The 16,945-nt window shown below is 38.5% G+C and overlaps 1 pseudogene across 1 annotated transcript in view; it reads right to left on the bottom strand.

The window, feature by feature from the left end:
• The window catches only part of LOC149157927 (tubulin gamma chain pseudogene), a 65,954-nt pseudogene extending 49,528 nt beyond the window's left edge, over nt 1-16,426 (bottom strand). Inside the window, exon 1 of the transcript XR_016261224.1 lies at nt 15,934-16,426. The product of XR_016261224.1 is annotated as a tubulin gamma chain pseudogene (transcript). The remainder of the gene's footprint in view (nt 1-15,933) is intronic.
• Nucleotides 16,427-16,945: the final 519 nt, after the last annotated feature.

Here is a 16,945-nt window from a genome sequence, read left to right as displayed (position 1 = left end):
TTCTCGCACATGTGAAGGAAATAGCCCAAAAACAGTCCCAAAATTTTGCTTTCTTCTTCCTCTTCTAGTCCTCCACTTCTTCGCACCTTTTTGGTCTCTTTTTCTTGCTTGATCGAATCTCTTGTGTGAGTGAGTGAGTGTCCTTCAAGTGAGGTCGAAGTCTCTAATATATAGGCTTCTCTTCCAGTTCGAATTGCTGCTAGGAGGCCGACTTGTCCTCTCATGAAGGCCGACTTGTTGAGAATTCAATAAGGCAATGTATATGCTAATTCTCTTAACTTGATAATTGTTTGTGTTACCTTTTTACTTATTAGCTTTGATCTTTATTATTCCAATGTGCAATACATCAAACAGCTACCAAAACAGTAAGAACAATGACACAGTATATAGGCTGCAAGCCAAGGCCAAAACCCCTCCTCTTGAGGGGAAAACCCGAAAATCTCTTCTTATCTTTCAGATCTTTCAATTGACGAATACCATGACCTAGACTTAGACAAATACCCTCCAAGATCAAGTCTTCCTCTGCCTCCAGCTGCAATATCTTCGACCTCCCAGTAAATCCGAAATTCTGCTGCCCAACAACTACTGCAACTGCTGCTTCTTCACTAGGAGACTTTGATCTCCCTCTAACTGCTCTTCCCTTGACTTCGCTTGCCTTGATATGGATTCTAGGGCTAGTAGGAAGCCCTAAGAGACCTTCGCTTGCCTTCTTGATCTTCTTGCTTCCAAAATCGAACTTCAGACTTCCCTAGCGCAGAAACCCTAACTTCGCATTCCCAAAAGAATGTAGAGAGACCCAAACACTTCGACTTTCTTCGTCCTTCTCTTCTTTGCACTTCCTTCTTCGTCCTTCTACTGCTTCCTCCTTCACATGAGAGATGAGTGAATGAATGATCCAAATGGAGGACAAGTTCCTCTTATATATAGGCTTCTTCAAGGGTGGACGTTGCTCTTCATGTACGCCGACTTGATCTTGGAGGTACTTTTGACATTTTCAAGACAAAATAAATTTTCTTTTACGATTTACAATGTGCCCACAAGGTCTTTCATATATGACAATGACTCCTATACCTAGGACAGACCCTAGAAGCACTTTAATGAGTGCTTGACCTATAAAATAAATTCCTTGGGCAAGAAACCCAAGCTTGATAATAATAAAAATAATTTCTTTTTCATTTTATATATACAAGAGTACATTTCATAATAATGAAGACCGAACCTAGTTACACATTCTTCAACGCTCCCTCTTAACTAGGGAGGTATTCATAAGAGGTACATGGCTATTCTCAATCTGAAGAGATCTCATAAGAAGAGTCAAATTGGTAACCCATTTGTCTAGCATCATAATAATGGATAACCAGCATTGTCACATAGCAAGGCCTTAACTAACAGCTCTATCTCTCCACAAGATCAGAGCACAATGCCGACAAGACCAATGATGTATAGACACCATCATCATTGTCTCTCCAAGGTACATACTCCACCGGGGTGTTCACAGAGTATGCCCTCCCATTGGACTATTCTTATATTGGGTAGCTAATCCTCAAAGAAGATCAATCCATGACTACTCTTATCGTGAATGCCCTACCACATTCTCAAAGAGTATCGAATGCCAAATGGTTACCCAATCCACCATTCTTTCTTCCCAAGTGAAGACAAGAATGTTGTGTCTATCTCTCCCTCTCAATTAGGGAGGACAAATCCACCAAACCAAGTTTGTCCTTTAAGTATACAAGCTTCTTGTTTGGAAGTGCTTTCCCCAATATGTCAACTACCTGCTCACCAGTGGAGATATATACCATAGTTGCACCACACCATTTTGTACTAGCTCTCGTATATAGTGATACTTGTTGTTGATATGCTTTATCTTCCCATGAAACATTGGGTCCTCAGACAAATGAATACAACTGGTGTTATCACAATGTATCACTGTAGGGTTCATCGGTCCTTCAAACAAGTCAAACAACTTCCTTAACCAAACTGCTTCCTTGCTAACTTCACATGCTGCAACATACTCAGCTTCAGCACTACTTAATGCAACAGTGTTTTGTTTTCTACTCATCCACGAGACCATTGAGGATCCTAAGCTGAAACATCCTCCTGTAGTGCTTCTTCCATCTTGTTCACTGCCTCCCCAGTCGGAATCTGTATAACCAGTTAGTTGCACATTATTCTTTCTATCATACTTTAGGCAGTAGTTGATGGTTCCTCGTAGATATCTCATAATATGTTTTGTTGTTATCCAATGATCATGCTTCGGCTCCACTTGGAACTAACTGAGTACATTCACTGCAAAACATATGTTTGGCCTGGTATTCACTAAATACATTAGTGAACCAATGAGTTGTCTATATCTGGAAGGATCCACAGGGCTTGATTCAGAACTTCTTAGTTTCTTCAAGTTAGTGATCATTGGAGTGGTCATTGGTTTACAGTCCATCATGTCGAACTTCTTCAATATCTCGATCACATACTTTCCTTGACCTAAGTAGACTTCATTAGGTTCTTGCCAAACTTCCAGTCCCAAATAGTAATGCATCAACCCAAGGTCCTTCATGTCAAATTCTGTTGCCAATTGCTTCTTACATTCTTCAATTCGACCTTCTACACCTGTCAAGAGAAGATCATCTACATATAGAAGAATGATTACAGGTTCATTATTTACAACCTTGATATAGAGGTTTGAGTCAACAGAGCTTTTCGTGAAGCCTAATCTCTGTAGGTATGCATCCATCCTAGCATACCATGCCCTTGGTGCTTGCTTGAGGCCATATAGTGCCTTCTTCAATCTGCAAACATATGCCTTCCTGTCCTTTGCTTCAAATCCCAAGGGTTGTTCTATATAGACTTCTTCATCTATTGTGCCATTTAAAAATGTAGTCTTGACATCCATTTGGTGGATGTTCCATCCCATTGATGCTGCCAGAGAGACTAATGATCGAATTGTAGTATATCTTGTTGTTGGAGCAAATGTTTCTTCATAGTCGATGCCTTCTAGTTGAGAGAAACCTCTGGCCACAAATCTTGCTTTATATTTATCTATACTTCCATCGGCTACATGCTTGATCTTATAGATCCATTTGGAAGTAACCATAGACTTGTCTTTGGGCCTAGGTACGATCTCCCAGACTCCATTCTTCATTATAGATTGATATGGCATCTTTCCATTCTCGATGTTTTAAAGCCTCCTCAAATGTTGATGGTTTTGCTTCTATTAACTTCGTCATGTATGCAGCATACCCAGAATATCTCTTGGGTCTTTTACTTTCTCTAAATGATCCTTGAGCTGCCCCATGACCTTCTGCATCAATTAGTGTAGACTTCAACCAGTTAGGTCTTTTCCTTGTTTCTTGAATGACTGCAGGTTGAACAGGTTCACTAGGTCCTTCTTCCTCATGGTGAGATCCTTCTTCTTCCTTGTCAGCTTCTTCCTCAAATATAGGAAGTTCTTCGTCATCAGAATCTATAGAAAGTTCTTTTGATTTCTTGAATGCTATGCTTTCATCAAATATGACATCACGACTGACTTCAATGTGATGTCCATCTTTCATGTAGATTCTATAGGCTTTAGATGAGTTACTATATCCGACAAATGTACCTTTCACACCGGAAGGATCCAGCTTCTTTCTTTTGTCTTTAGGTATATGTATATACACAAGACACCCAAAGATTCGGAGATGATCTACAGATGGCTTCTTCCCAGTGAACACTTCTTCCAAAGTCTTGTTGTCTAGAGATCTGTGAGGACATCGATTTTGTATGTAGACTATTGTCTTTGTTGCCTCACCCCACAGAAACTTCGGTAGATCTTGATCGTGTAACATTGCTTTTACACTTTCTTCAATGGATCGGTTCTTTCTTTCTACAACTCCATTTTGTTCGGGATTATATGGAACTATCAGCTCCCTCTTAATCCTAGATTCCTTACAGAATGCTATAATCTCTTTGGATGTATATTCTCCTCCATTATCAGATCTTAGTATCTTGATTCTTCTTTCTGTAAGGTTCTCCACTTTACTTTGAATTCTTGAAATTTAGTAAATACTTCATCCTTGGTTTTCATTAAGTAAACCCAGGTCTTTCTTGAATGATCATCTATGAATGTGACATAATAAAGATGACCTCCAAGTGATTTGGGAGACATAGGGCCACATACATCAAAGTGAATAAGATCCAAGATTTCTTTCGACCGTGAAGCACTGCTTCCAAATGGTCTCTTGGTATTCTTGCCTAATGCACATCCTTTGCAGACACCTTCATGATCCTCCTTTAGATTTGGTATTCCATCTACTATGGAATTTAGAGTTGGTAGAATCTTGAAATGTAAATGACCGAACCTTCGGTGCCAAAGTTCACATGGACTAATCTCAGTGTGGACTAGGGCATGATTTACAGGAGATATTAATCTATAGAGCCTTCCTTCTCAGATGCCAATTACTTTTGCTTGTTCTATGCTTGTGCCTTTAGCCCATACAACTACTTTTCCATCAATGAAAGCTACTCTATCTCCTTTATCTTCTAAGCTTGAAATAGAAAGTATATTTTTGTGCAAACCTGGAATGAATAGAATGTTGTTGAGGTGGATGTTGCTTCCATCTTCAAGCTTTATAGATGATGATCCAATGCCTTTCACTAGATAGCTTTTGTTGTCTCCAAGTTCCACAAAGTATGCGGATTTTCCTTTTGACAAGGTCTTCAATTGGTGGGAGTGACCTATCATGTGTCTTGATGCACCGCTATCAATCACCCAGATATCTTCGTCTTGGAATGTCCTAGAGAGAGCCGAGAAGAGTCCTTCATCCTTTTCTTTGAGTGATACCTTCTTTGAAGAGAATATGAGACTCCATACTTCTTTGATACCTTTCTTGAGATGGCTTGCAATCCTTTTGATGACCTTCTTCATTGTAGAGGAGATCTTCATGATGCCCTTAGAGAACCTTAGCTTTAATACCATGTTGAGAATTCAATAGGGCAATGTATATGTTAATTCTCTTAACTTGATAATTGTTTGTGTTACCTTTTTACTTATTAGCTTTGATCTTTATTATTCCAATGTGCAATACATCAAACAGCTACCAAAATAGTAAGAACAGTGACACAGTATATAGGCTGCAAGCTAGGGCCAAAACCCCTCCTCTTGAGGGGAAAACCCGAAAATCTCCTTATCTTTCAAATCTTTCAATTGACGAATACCATGGCCTAGACTCAAACAAATACCCTCCAAGATCAAGTCTTCTTCTGCCTCCAATTGCAAAATCTTCGACCTCCCAATAAATCCAAAATTTTGCTGCCCAACGATTGCTGCAATTGTTGCTTCTTCACTAGGAGACTTCAATCTCCCTCTAACTGCTCTTCCCTTGACTTCGCTTGCCTTGATATGGATTCTAGGGCTAGTAGGAAGCCCTAAGAGACCTTCGCTTGCCTTCTTGATCTTCTTGTTTCCAAAATCGAACTTCAGACTTCCCCAACACAAAAAACCCTAACTTCGCATTCCCAGAAGAATGTAGAGAGACACAAACACTTCGACTTTCTTAGCCCTTCTCTTCTTCGCACTTCCACCTTCGTTCTTCTACTGCTTCCTTCTTCACATGAAAGATGAGTGAATGAATGATCCAAATGGAGGACGAATTCTTCTTATATATAGGCTTCTTCAAGGGTGGACGTTGCTCTTCATGTAGGCCGACTTGATCTTGGAGGTATTTTTAACATTTTCAAGACAAAATAAATTTTCTTTTACAATTTACAACGTGCCCATAGGGTCTTTCATATATGACAATGACTCCTATACCTAGGACAAACCCTAGAAGCACTTTAATGAGTGCTTGACCTATAAAATAAATTCCTTGGGCAAGAAACCCAAGCTTGATAATAATAAAAATAATTTCTTTTTCATTTTATATATACAAGAGTACATTTCATAATAATGAAGACCGAACCTAGTTACACATTCTTCAACACGACTTGATCTTTGCTTGTTGACAAGGTCTTGAAGGGTTTATTTGACACTTTTGACTTTACATAAATTTTCTTTACAATATACAACATGCCCAAAAGGGTCTTCCATACATGACAATGACTCAATTGACTTGTTGACTTAATGATAAGCCCTAGAAGCACTCAATGGGTGCTTGACCTAAATAAAATAACCTTGAGCATGAAACCCATGCATCAAGAATGACAATAATAAATTTATTTTTCTTCTTTACATCAAATACATAAAATCATGATTACATATGTCATTATGAAGACCAAACCTAGTTACATATTTCAACACTCCCTCTTAACTAGGGAGGTATTCATAATCCATGCAAGGTACTTGGACATCCTCAAACTGTGGAATTCTTATAAGAAGAGTCAAATTGGTAAGCCATCTTATAAGCTTCTATTTCAGCTTATCTCATTGCATCTCATTATACCAACCAGCATTGTCACATAGCAAGGCCTTGATTAACAACTTTATCTCTCCACAAGATCAAAGCACAATGTTGGTGAGACAAATGAATGATAGACACCATCATCATTGTCTCTCGAGTCTCAAGGCACATAGCCCACCTAGGTGTTCAAAGGGTATGTCCTTTCAGGACAATTCCTGTCCTGGAATAACACATCCTCAAGGAATTTCCTCTTTGACTACCCTTGCCTATTGGATGCCCTACCACATCTTCAAAGGGTATTGGAACCAACCTCAAATACTTACCCAATCCTCCATTCTTTCTTCATAACATGAAGACAAGAATGATGTGTTTATCTCTCCCTCTTAACTAGGGAGGATATACTCATTCCTATAGAGGAATATACTCAAGCTCCCTCTTAACCAGGGACTTGTCCAAGCTCCCTCTCAACTAGGGACTTGTTTCCAACAGCAGTTATCCGCTCTTTGGTGGAGATCATAGTACTATCAGCAGCTTATAGGGCTCCTCTTTTCAATGTCATGAATTTCAACTCCTTCATCATGGAGCCTTCATCTTTCAGATCTTCTTTGTAAGGCATCGACCATCTTCTTCATCATTTTCCTTCAACGAACCATAGGGTTGAACCAATAGTCATGTCATCCTTCTTTTCATCAGAAAGTGATCTTCTAATCCACATCTAGCTTTTCTTCATATAGCGACCTCTTCCAAGTCATGTTTCTTTCAGGATCTTCCATCCAATCACAAGAGTGATACTTGTAGGTGACATCTACAACTCTCTTTTGATAGCCTTGTTTCAACCCAACCAGATGATTTCAAAAAAATCAAAATGAATATCAAATCAAAATTACCTTTTTATGATGGCATTTCGTCATGACATCAGCTTCATGCAACATCAACATCCTGCACATGAATGACTCCATCTCCAAGACATTCAATATCAAGGGTCTCCTTCTTTTTCAGACTTTATCAGGGTCTTCATACCTTCTCCATGGAGATGTCATAGCTAATTCTTCTAGTTATCAAATGTTGATCACTTATCTATAGTTGCATCTTTCACGTACTCTTCTTTTTTGCTTCACATATTGCTTTCCTCAGGATCTTCTTTACATGGTTCTTACAAAATAGAGACCATGATTTTCAACCACCTCATTTTCCATATGAGGTCATATTACGTTGATTTCATCTTATCAATATGTAGAAGAGTTCAAGGTACATTGTTTACATACCATCATGCATCATTCTAATGGAAGAGATCCTCCTTCTTTGATCATGCTCATGAGATAGAACAATTCAACCAAGCTATCTGCAACTATATGATGACATGACTTTATCTCTTTACTACCAAATATATACATGGTCATCTAGACTTCCTTCGGCAGCTTCCATTCCTTTCTTGAAGATGAAAGTACTTTAACTAACTCAACATGTTGCACTCCTTTGTCGCCATATCATCATCCTTCTAAACAATAGATCCAAACAAGGTGGAATGTAGACTATCAATGAGACATTTGCTTCTTCCAAGTATAGGTGAACCTTCTTATAAAGATTCTAGTGGAGGATCTCGATGATCCTCATTCTGCAAATGCTCCTTTCTAATAATGATGATGTATGATGACCTTTCTCTATTTTATATCTTGCTAGATGACTTTCCTCCAACCATATATACTTCTACTTTGTTGTCCTTGTATGCTTTCAATGGAGATGCCATTTCTATCATGATCACTGCTATAACCATGTAAACTTTCTACTTTGGTTATCCTTTCATGCTTCTATCATGATGTCATGAGCTATTTTCTGCTTCAATCATATGCTTCTAATATGAAGCCATTTTCTAATATGATGCATCCTATCATACTTACAATGCTTCACACCATGACTGACTGCAATCTTTAATCATAGTAGACGTCTTTTCACCTCCTACTTCACCTTGTTATGTACTTGAAGATAAAATGTGTGAGAGACCTTAATAGTGAAGATCTATCACTTCTTCCTTTTTTGATTTCTTATTTTAGGTTCTTCTACTTCTTCGGTGACATGGGCTTCATTTCTTTCCTTTCTCTTCTTGCTATCCTTCTTGAGCTGAGGACAATTCCTTTTATAGTGCCCATATTCATTACACTCATAACATAGTATCTTTGACATATCGATCTTCTTCTTTTTCTAAGGACCAAACTTTCCAAACTTTCCTTTTCTCCTATCCATGGCAGTAAATGCTTGAACTTGTTCATTTGATCCAACATCGCTTTTTGCCTTCAACCTCGTTTCTTCAATCTTACATAATGACCAAAGTTCACTGAATGGAGTGACTTCCTTCTTTCCATAGATACTTGATACAAAGTTGCCCCATTCATTAGGTAGTGCATTGAGCACAACAGTGGTCATTTCTTTACTAGGCATTATTTCCCCTAACTCTTGTAGATGGCCTCTTATTTGTGACACCCTCAAAAGGTATGAGGCTATCCCTTCTTCTTTTTATACCTTCATCTTGTATAGCTCATTTCTCAATGATATAACTTCTCCTGCAGTGCTTACAAAAAAATGAAATGAAAAATAAAAAATTCTACCAACTTATCATAGATTTTTTTCAATGTCTCCATCTTTGTTACATAAGGGATGAGTGAACCCTTGATTGATTCTATAAGGATTCTTTGAGCCCTTATTTCCCCTTTCATATACTTTGATAATGCTTGAGTTTGCTCTTGAGATGGTTTCGAAATGGAGCCCTTTACAAATTCAACAACTTCATTGTCTATGAGGATCAAATCTATCCTCTTCTTCCATGCAAGGAAATTTGATGACCCAGCCAATTTATTGCTTTCCTTGCAAAATGAAGTCATTTTGATAGTAGATTCGGACATAGATATAAAGATATTTACTTTTCAAGTGAAGATGCTCCTATGATGGTGATATCTTCAACTTGATGCCTTCTTGATTTTGATGATGATTAATAATGTTTGCTTCCTTGAAGATGACAATACTTCTTCTTCTAGAGATGTCTTTCTTCAAATATGCTTGAGATGTGATCCTTCCTTCAAAGAGAGGGAGATCACCTTGATTTCTTTGACGATGATGGCAATGCTTCTTCTTACTTCTTTGGATGATAATGTAAAATGTGGAGGCTTCCCAAGGTGCTTCCAATGTACACTCCTTCTTTGAGTGAGGTAGGGGTCTTTGAGGTCTTCTTCTTCCACAATGTGTTGATCCTTCTAGATGATATGATCCTTGAAATGAGATCGGTAGTCCTTCTTGATGCTCCTTAATTCCTTCCTTCAAGATGATGAGGGGATTAGTCCTTCTACTCAGCCCTTGTGTGTCCTTCTTTATTGATGATCTTCAAGCTGCCTCTTCTTGACTTGTCACCTTAGCTCTGATACCATGTTGAGAAATCTAGGGGCAGCTAGATTAGGTGATTTATTTTACTTTGATCACTACTTGTGATGTATTTTTACTTAACTTGATTAGCTTCTTCTTTAACTCGATTATTATTTTGTTTTCTATCATCAAACAGCTACCAAACAATGAAGATCAAAGAGACAAGAAGACACAAAATGTAGGTTGCTAACCTGGGCCAAAACCTCTCCTCTTGAGAGGAAAACCCACAAGAATTCTTCTCTTCTTATAGAACTTCAAATGACAAATTCCAAGACCTAAGACCCTTGTCAAAGTCCCCTCCAAGACCAAGTCAATCCTTTCTCCTTAATGAGCTTTCCTTCCAATCACTTCTCTAGCAACTTCGACCCCTAGCAGTTTCTTCTGCAACTTCGACCCCCAGTAGTTTCTTCAACCCCTAGTAGTTTCTTCTGCAGAAACCCTAGTTCTTTCACGTGTGGGAAAGATGGTAATTTCTTCCTCTTTTCTCCTTCGCTTGAATTGATCCTTTCCTTCTTGGAAACTCAACTTGCACAATATGCCAATTGATGCCCTAACTTGACTTCTGCAATTCGGTCTTAGCTGCCGCAATATGTGCCCTAGTTTTCTCGCACATGTGAAAGAAATAGCCCAAAAACAGACCCAAAACTTTGCTTTCTTCTTCCTCTTCTAGTCCTCCACTTCTTCGCACCTTTTTGGTCTCTTTCTCTTGCTTGATCAAATCTTGTGTGAGTGAGTAAATATCCTTCAAGTGAGGTTGAAGTCTCTAATATATAGGCTTATCTTCTAGGTCGAATTGTTGCTTGGAGGCCGACTTGTCCTCTCATGAAGGCCGACTTGATCTTTGCTTGTTGACAAGGTCTTGGAGGGTCTATTTGACACTTTTGACTTTACATAAATTTTCTTTACAATATACAACATGCCCAAAAGGGTCTTCCATACATGACAATGACTCAATTGACTTGTTGACTTAATGACAAGCCCTAGAAGCACTCAATGGATGTTTGACCTAAATAAAATAACCTTGAGCATGAAACCCATGCATCAAGAATGACAATAATAATAAAAAAATTCTTCTTTACATCAAATACATAAAATCATGATTACATATAATATTATGAAGATTGAACCTAATTACAGATTTCAACACTAATAACAACCCAAAAACTCAAATAGAAACCCACAAGGAATCCCATCCAAGGTTGGCAACTTGGCATTAGCCATATCCTTTAAAGCCTCAAAAAGCTCATCCTTATCAATAGGCCAAGACAAGAAGGATTGCTCAACGTAGAAGAAGATATTGTCCCAAATAATTTAGATGTTATTCAAATATTTTGGCATGCTTCAATGGGCCAAAGTCGATAGAGGAAATGTGTTGCTATACTTAAACTCCATGTCCTGCCCCTCTAGACTATTGGCTATGATTAATATTGGACAAATACAGTAGATTTTCAGATTTCTTAACATCCCATTTGATTTATAGGCCTCTCTTGCAAGCAAGTGGAGATAATTTCTAGCCAAAATCAACAAAAGGATGGACTATTTGCAAATTAAGTAAATGACCCTCTTAACGGGTTGTGACGTGTTCAATTTTGAACCCTGCTTCCAAAAAGATCTCCAATTTGTTGATAAGCTTGTTAAGAACTTTCTTATGGTCTCATGGGAAGGAAATAAAAGCCTCACCATAGTTAAATGGGACATTTGCATCTGGTCAAGAACAAGAGGTAAGTAGGGCTTGGCTTGATTGATGTTGCCAAGAAAGGTGCATCCTTTATGCTAACCAGATCCAATGGACCATTCAAGGTAATGAAATCAAAATATACTAGTAAAACATAACATTGCCAAAGGTTCTCCTAAATTGTCTCTTATGAATTCCAAAATCTCTTCATCTCATACCAAAGTAGGAAATTTTAGTGTGATGAAAAGTATTTGGACAGTTTGGGAAAGATGCAAGCCCTTTGCACAATGGAGGGGAGATTAACCCTTTAGAGGTTACTCGGTTATTATAATAAGCTATCTATATGGTGGCTACTTTCTTTAATTTTGGTAAGTTCTTAGGCCTTGACCAAAGAACATCGGTTTGATGCTAAGAGACTCAATAAGAAAGCCCTTTTTGTTTTGGTTGATTCATATATTATCAAAGGCATGGCTTACTTCAGGGGAAAGAGCTGAGACAGAGATTCGATCTCAAACCTATATAAATTTATAATTCAAGAGGTTTGAAAACTCGTACTATTCACCTCTTCCCAATTTAATAGTGAAAAAATAGGAGACTTATGGAAAGATTAGATATGGACAATTTCCAAACTCTACTCCTTATCTCAGTTGCTCACTTGTAAATATGCTTTGATGTTTCCTCTCAGATGGCAAACAAATTAAACAAAAGATGGCGACGAGTGGTTTATGTTGCCAAATGATTTTCACACTTTCAAACGTTACAAAAAGCCCCTTCGAACCCAAAAAGGCATCCTTTGACTAGTCGCTACTGCAGCAAGGATCACTACAAACAGGTTGTGTCAAATGAAGTTAGGTTGTTGTTATCTATAAGACTAACTCTCCTTATAGTGACATTCTTTTCTAAATGAAAGAGTATAGTGTTTCTTTATATGACCCTGAGTGACCTTTGAATGAACGTGATATTATGATGTTCCAAGCTTGTACAACCTGGGGTAGAAAGAGAAAAATATGAAATACCTTAGATGAGATTCTTGTTTTGTTAACTTGTTTTGCAGCCATGTTGATTTCGCCATACCTTTTATTTGTTCAACTAAATTTAACTTCCAAAGGAGCGTACTAAGCCAAGCCCCCAGGTAAACTTTTAGTTACCTGTCCACAACTCTTTCAATTTGGCAATCCAAAAAGTCATGGTAGATGAATAAAACTCTTGAATTGAATTGAATTGAAGAATTTTAATGACATCCAAGAGACCAAAACGGTCTAAGGGACCCAGGTATCCAACCAACAAAACATCATACAGTCAAGTTTCTCTCCATAACAACCCTCTTGGCATGAATCATGATCAAAAAGTTTGTCGTCTTTTGAATCTTTCCTTCCACAAATAACTCACATAGACTGCCCACTTTCAGGTTTCTTTCGAACTAACTGACTATGAATGTCCTTATAAGCAGGACACTCCATGATGAAGTGTCATTCGGTTTCAACCGCTCCCTCCTCACAAAAGACACAAGTTCTTTCTTCCCACTCTTCCTTGGGAACTACCCATCTACTTGTTTCACATCTAAGATGATGGGATCCGATCCTTAGTTGTGCTATTAAAATCTTAGCCTTTCCCTTGATTGTGGCACTCAAATAGGTCTTTTCATTATGCGACCATGTTGGGTTGAAATTATTGACATATATCATTTTTTTACAAGCGAACCTATTTTTCCCACATGGCAGTCCTGAATTTTTCAAGTACCCAATTTTTTATTTCCACTTTAGAATTAGGACAATCCCACCAATTGATTCCCCATTTTCCCATCCACTTGTCATTCTACTTCCTCCAAGTTTTCTTCCTACACTTTAACTCTTCTACCACAATCAACTTGGGCCACCGGTGTTCATCCATGCCATCCACCTTTTTTAAATACATTAACAAACGAATGATTGCTAAAGCTTCCATCGGAAACAAACTAACCTCCACTAGCAAGATCTCATATGGGACAGTTGATTTGACTTTAAGGTTACTAGTGATTAAGTGTTTTTGAATTCTTTCTACCTGTCTCCATTTGTTGTCTGACATGCTGCTCCCCCAAACTTCGCACCCATAGAGGACAATCGGAGTAACTAACAATCCAAAAAGAGTTTTCTTGGTTTTCCAATCCCATAATTTTGTTTTCCTGCATCTATTTTGAAGAAGGTAAGAAGCTCTCCATCCCCCTTGAATCCTTTTAGTTTTGCATGTCTCCCAACTGAACCTGTTGTGAAAAACAATTCCTAGGTACTTGTACTCTTCCACTAACTCCAAGGCTTTTCCCTCAAAAATAAAGCTAACTTCTTGTTTTTTCCGCTTCAAAGAGAAGATCATGACTTTAGTTTTGCTAGTGTTTACTTGCATCCCCACCTCTTGACAAAAGAGCTCTAATGCCTTCAAATGCTCTCTCAAACCATGAGCAGATTTTGCAATTAGAATAAGATCATCTGCATACAAAAGCAACTTCACCACATATCTTGCTAATTGAACACCCTCTCCACTAGCGTTGTTCACCCATTCTTCCAGCTTATCAATATATAAACCGAAAAGCATGGGGAAAGAGGGCACCCTTGCTTAACCCCTATGTCACTACCAAAGCATTCAGAAAAGCCTTCCTTAGTTCTGATTTTTGCGCTAACTTTCTCATAAAGTTTATGCACAGCTGCTCTATACTCCCTTGGAATTCTGAGCTCTTCCATTCTTCTCCAGAGCTTATCTCTAGGGACAATGTCAAAAGCTTTCTTGAAGTCAATGAAGCAGCAAAAGGCCTCCTCGCTCTGGATGTCCCAAATTTTTTTGATGAAGTGCCTAAGAGTGATGCAATGATCAATGGTAGAGTGCCTTGGCCTAAAACCAGCTTGTCCTTTAGCTCCTTAACCCTCTTTTCCTGCCCAGTTGCTGATTCTACACTCCAACATACTCCCAAACAATTTTCCAGGAAGAGGGTTGACCATAATAGTGCAGTAATTAGCGGGATTGTTGATGTCTCCACTTTTGTAAAGAGGGATAACGATAACCACGCTCGCAGTCTTTGCGCACACATTTAGTTATGCAAATATGATGGATCTTCCTCTCACAATTTTGATGCGTGTAGATTCAGTTTGTTTTGCTACTAGCCAGCTGAAAATAAATATCAAAATGTGGTTAAAAACCTGCATGCATATGAATTTGCAAATCACTTATACTATTTCACGGAGCACTTCAAATTGCAGTGAAGCTCTAATAAGTTATAACAAGCGCTAATTAGCATGGTCTTATCAGATCCATGTACAAAGCTAATCAACAACAGAAAATGGAAATTATCCTGATTTATTAATACGCACCAACCATCTCTTCCAAGGCTCAAATCTCTCCCAAAGAATACACCCCTGGCATTCCAAACCTAGGCTCAAGGATCACTGACTTACCGGGTCTCCACGACTTAATACTGAGATTCCGGAAAAATGCAGAAGGGAAATTGACAACGCGGGATGCAATTGGAACAGAAGTAAAGCAGGCTCAGAGTGAAGAGCAAAGTAGCACAGGAAACTTGTTAGCAAGAATTTCCACTAAATAAGAATGAATTCACAGAGCTTCTCTGCTTTTTTCTTTTTCTTTTTTCTTCGCTTTTTTTTTTTTCTTTTTTTCCTCTCTCTTTTAAGACTCACAAAGTTAGTCATGTTTACACCAAATTCCAGCAATAATCAATTTCCCGCCTCTGCGGAGTGCTCACTCCATAATAGGAAGTCTAAGTATTCAGAGGATTGGCCTCAACACGGGGCTGGCAGAGCTGTAAGAGAAAAAGAGGAAGCACAGCTGCCCCTTGCCATCTCAGCAGAACGATAACTACCCTACACTAGTAGTTGCCACTTCAGAGTGGGAGAGACCACCTTGGTCCCACACTGATGACTGGGAACTGATCATCACTGACCCAAAGCCTGATGATGCTGATTGGGGGCCAACCCCGAAAGAAGTTGATAATTAGTGGCACATCGTTGGACCTCTTCCTGTACCTGCAGGATGCTTTTGGACTCGTGTTTGTTCCTGGGCTTTTGGCCATTTGATTATGCTGTTTTCCGGAATCTGGATAGTTTATATGCGTTTATGGCATATGTTTGCTCAGGGAAGCGATATTGGGTTAATGGACGTTTTGGGTGGGTAACCAGCCTTGTTCTGAAGCTTAGTTAGTGCTTGTCGCGGCTGCATGAAATGCATATATGTACATCTATTTTAATAGTAATGGTTGAAGGGTGGAATTTAAGAAAACAGCATTTCCAAAATCAGCACCGAGGCTTGCAGACTGCACTAAATAAGTTCAGTTCACAAATTCAAGTGTCTACTGGCATCTTTTACTCGAAATGCCGGCAGTAGAGTCATCAATGATTTATTCCAAATTGCCCAAGTGCGCGAAGTGAAATTGCGTGGTAAAACGGAAATTGGAATGAGATCAGGGGTATTTAGGTTAAGAAAATGAAATGCCTGTGTAGCGAAATCTTCGAGGATGCCTTCTTTGCTGATGCCGTGCTCCAGGCAGAGCTGCTTCCAGAACTCCATACCGATCTGATTGCCACATTGCCCCACCTGTAAGGTGATTATCTCCCTAGGCATGATTCCTCCTTCCTCTGTTAGTTACGCTCCGTTGGGGATTGCAGGATTCGACCTCTGCTCCTAGTCCTTGTCGACGAGATGAGAAAAAAAAGAGGGAAATTTGAAGGGCGTTGGAAATTCGTTTGAAGTAGAGAGAACGGGTGGAAACGAGGACGATGCGGAGACGATCGACAAAGTTTATATCGATTAGATATCCTTTCTTGTTATATGTATGTGTATGCTGCCGAATCAAGCCTAGCTCAAAATTGAAGTCTCAGAAAAAGTTTGTTTCCACCGAGATCAAATTTTTCGATGCAGTGTAAGCATAGAAAAAGTATTCTTGACAAGATCGTGTAGAAAGAGGGAAACCGAAAAGAGAAATGTAGGACTCATTAATCATTACGAGTGGTTTTCATGGATACTTTTTGGGAAGGGAGACTTTAAAATTACTTGATAGTGATGAGCACGGTGAGGTGAGATTGTCTAATGGTTTTATGTCATAAGAAACTTTAAAACTATTTATGGTTTTCTTAAAAGTTAAAGGTGGGTGAAAAAATCCATTTTCATCTATAATAAAAAAAAATTATGATAGTTTTATTATAAGAACTTGTGAGTATCATGGTTTTTTTAGTAGTTTCAAAAAAAAAAATATTTAGACATTTCTTGTGAAACGACGGCAATCTTTTTAACAATATTCTGATATATATGCTTATGAATATGATAGAATGTGTTACTTATACAAAAAAAACACATTATTAGGGTATTTTGTTAGTCATGTGTCTCTAGAGACCATGATCAAGCTCTCTATATTAGCGAGGTGTGAGAGCTACATGCTTGGTATTTCCTTTGCACTCATAGCCTAACTTAAGGTTTTTTTCTCTTCCTTCGTTACTTGATAAACCAC

This window comes from Pinus tabuliformis, chromosome 5_2 (assembly GCF_031772625.1).
Source record: "Pinus tabuliformis cultivar Carrire ecotype Pingquan chromosome 5_2, CPIR1, whole genome shotgun sequence".
Taxonomy (NCBI): Eukaryota; Viridiplantae; Streptophyta; class Pinopsida; order Pinales; family Pinaceae; genus Pinus; species Pinus tabuliformis.
The sequence above is the reverse complement of the archived record's forward strand: the minus strand, read 5'-3'. Positions and strand labels throughout refer to the sequence as shown.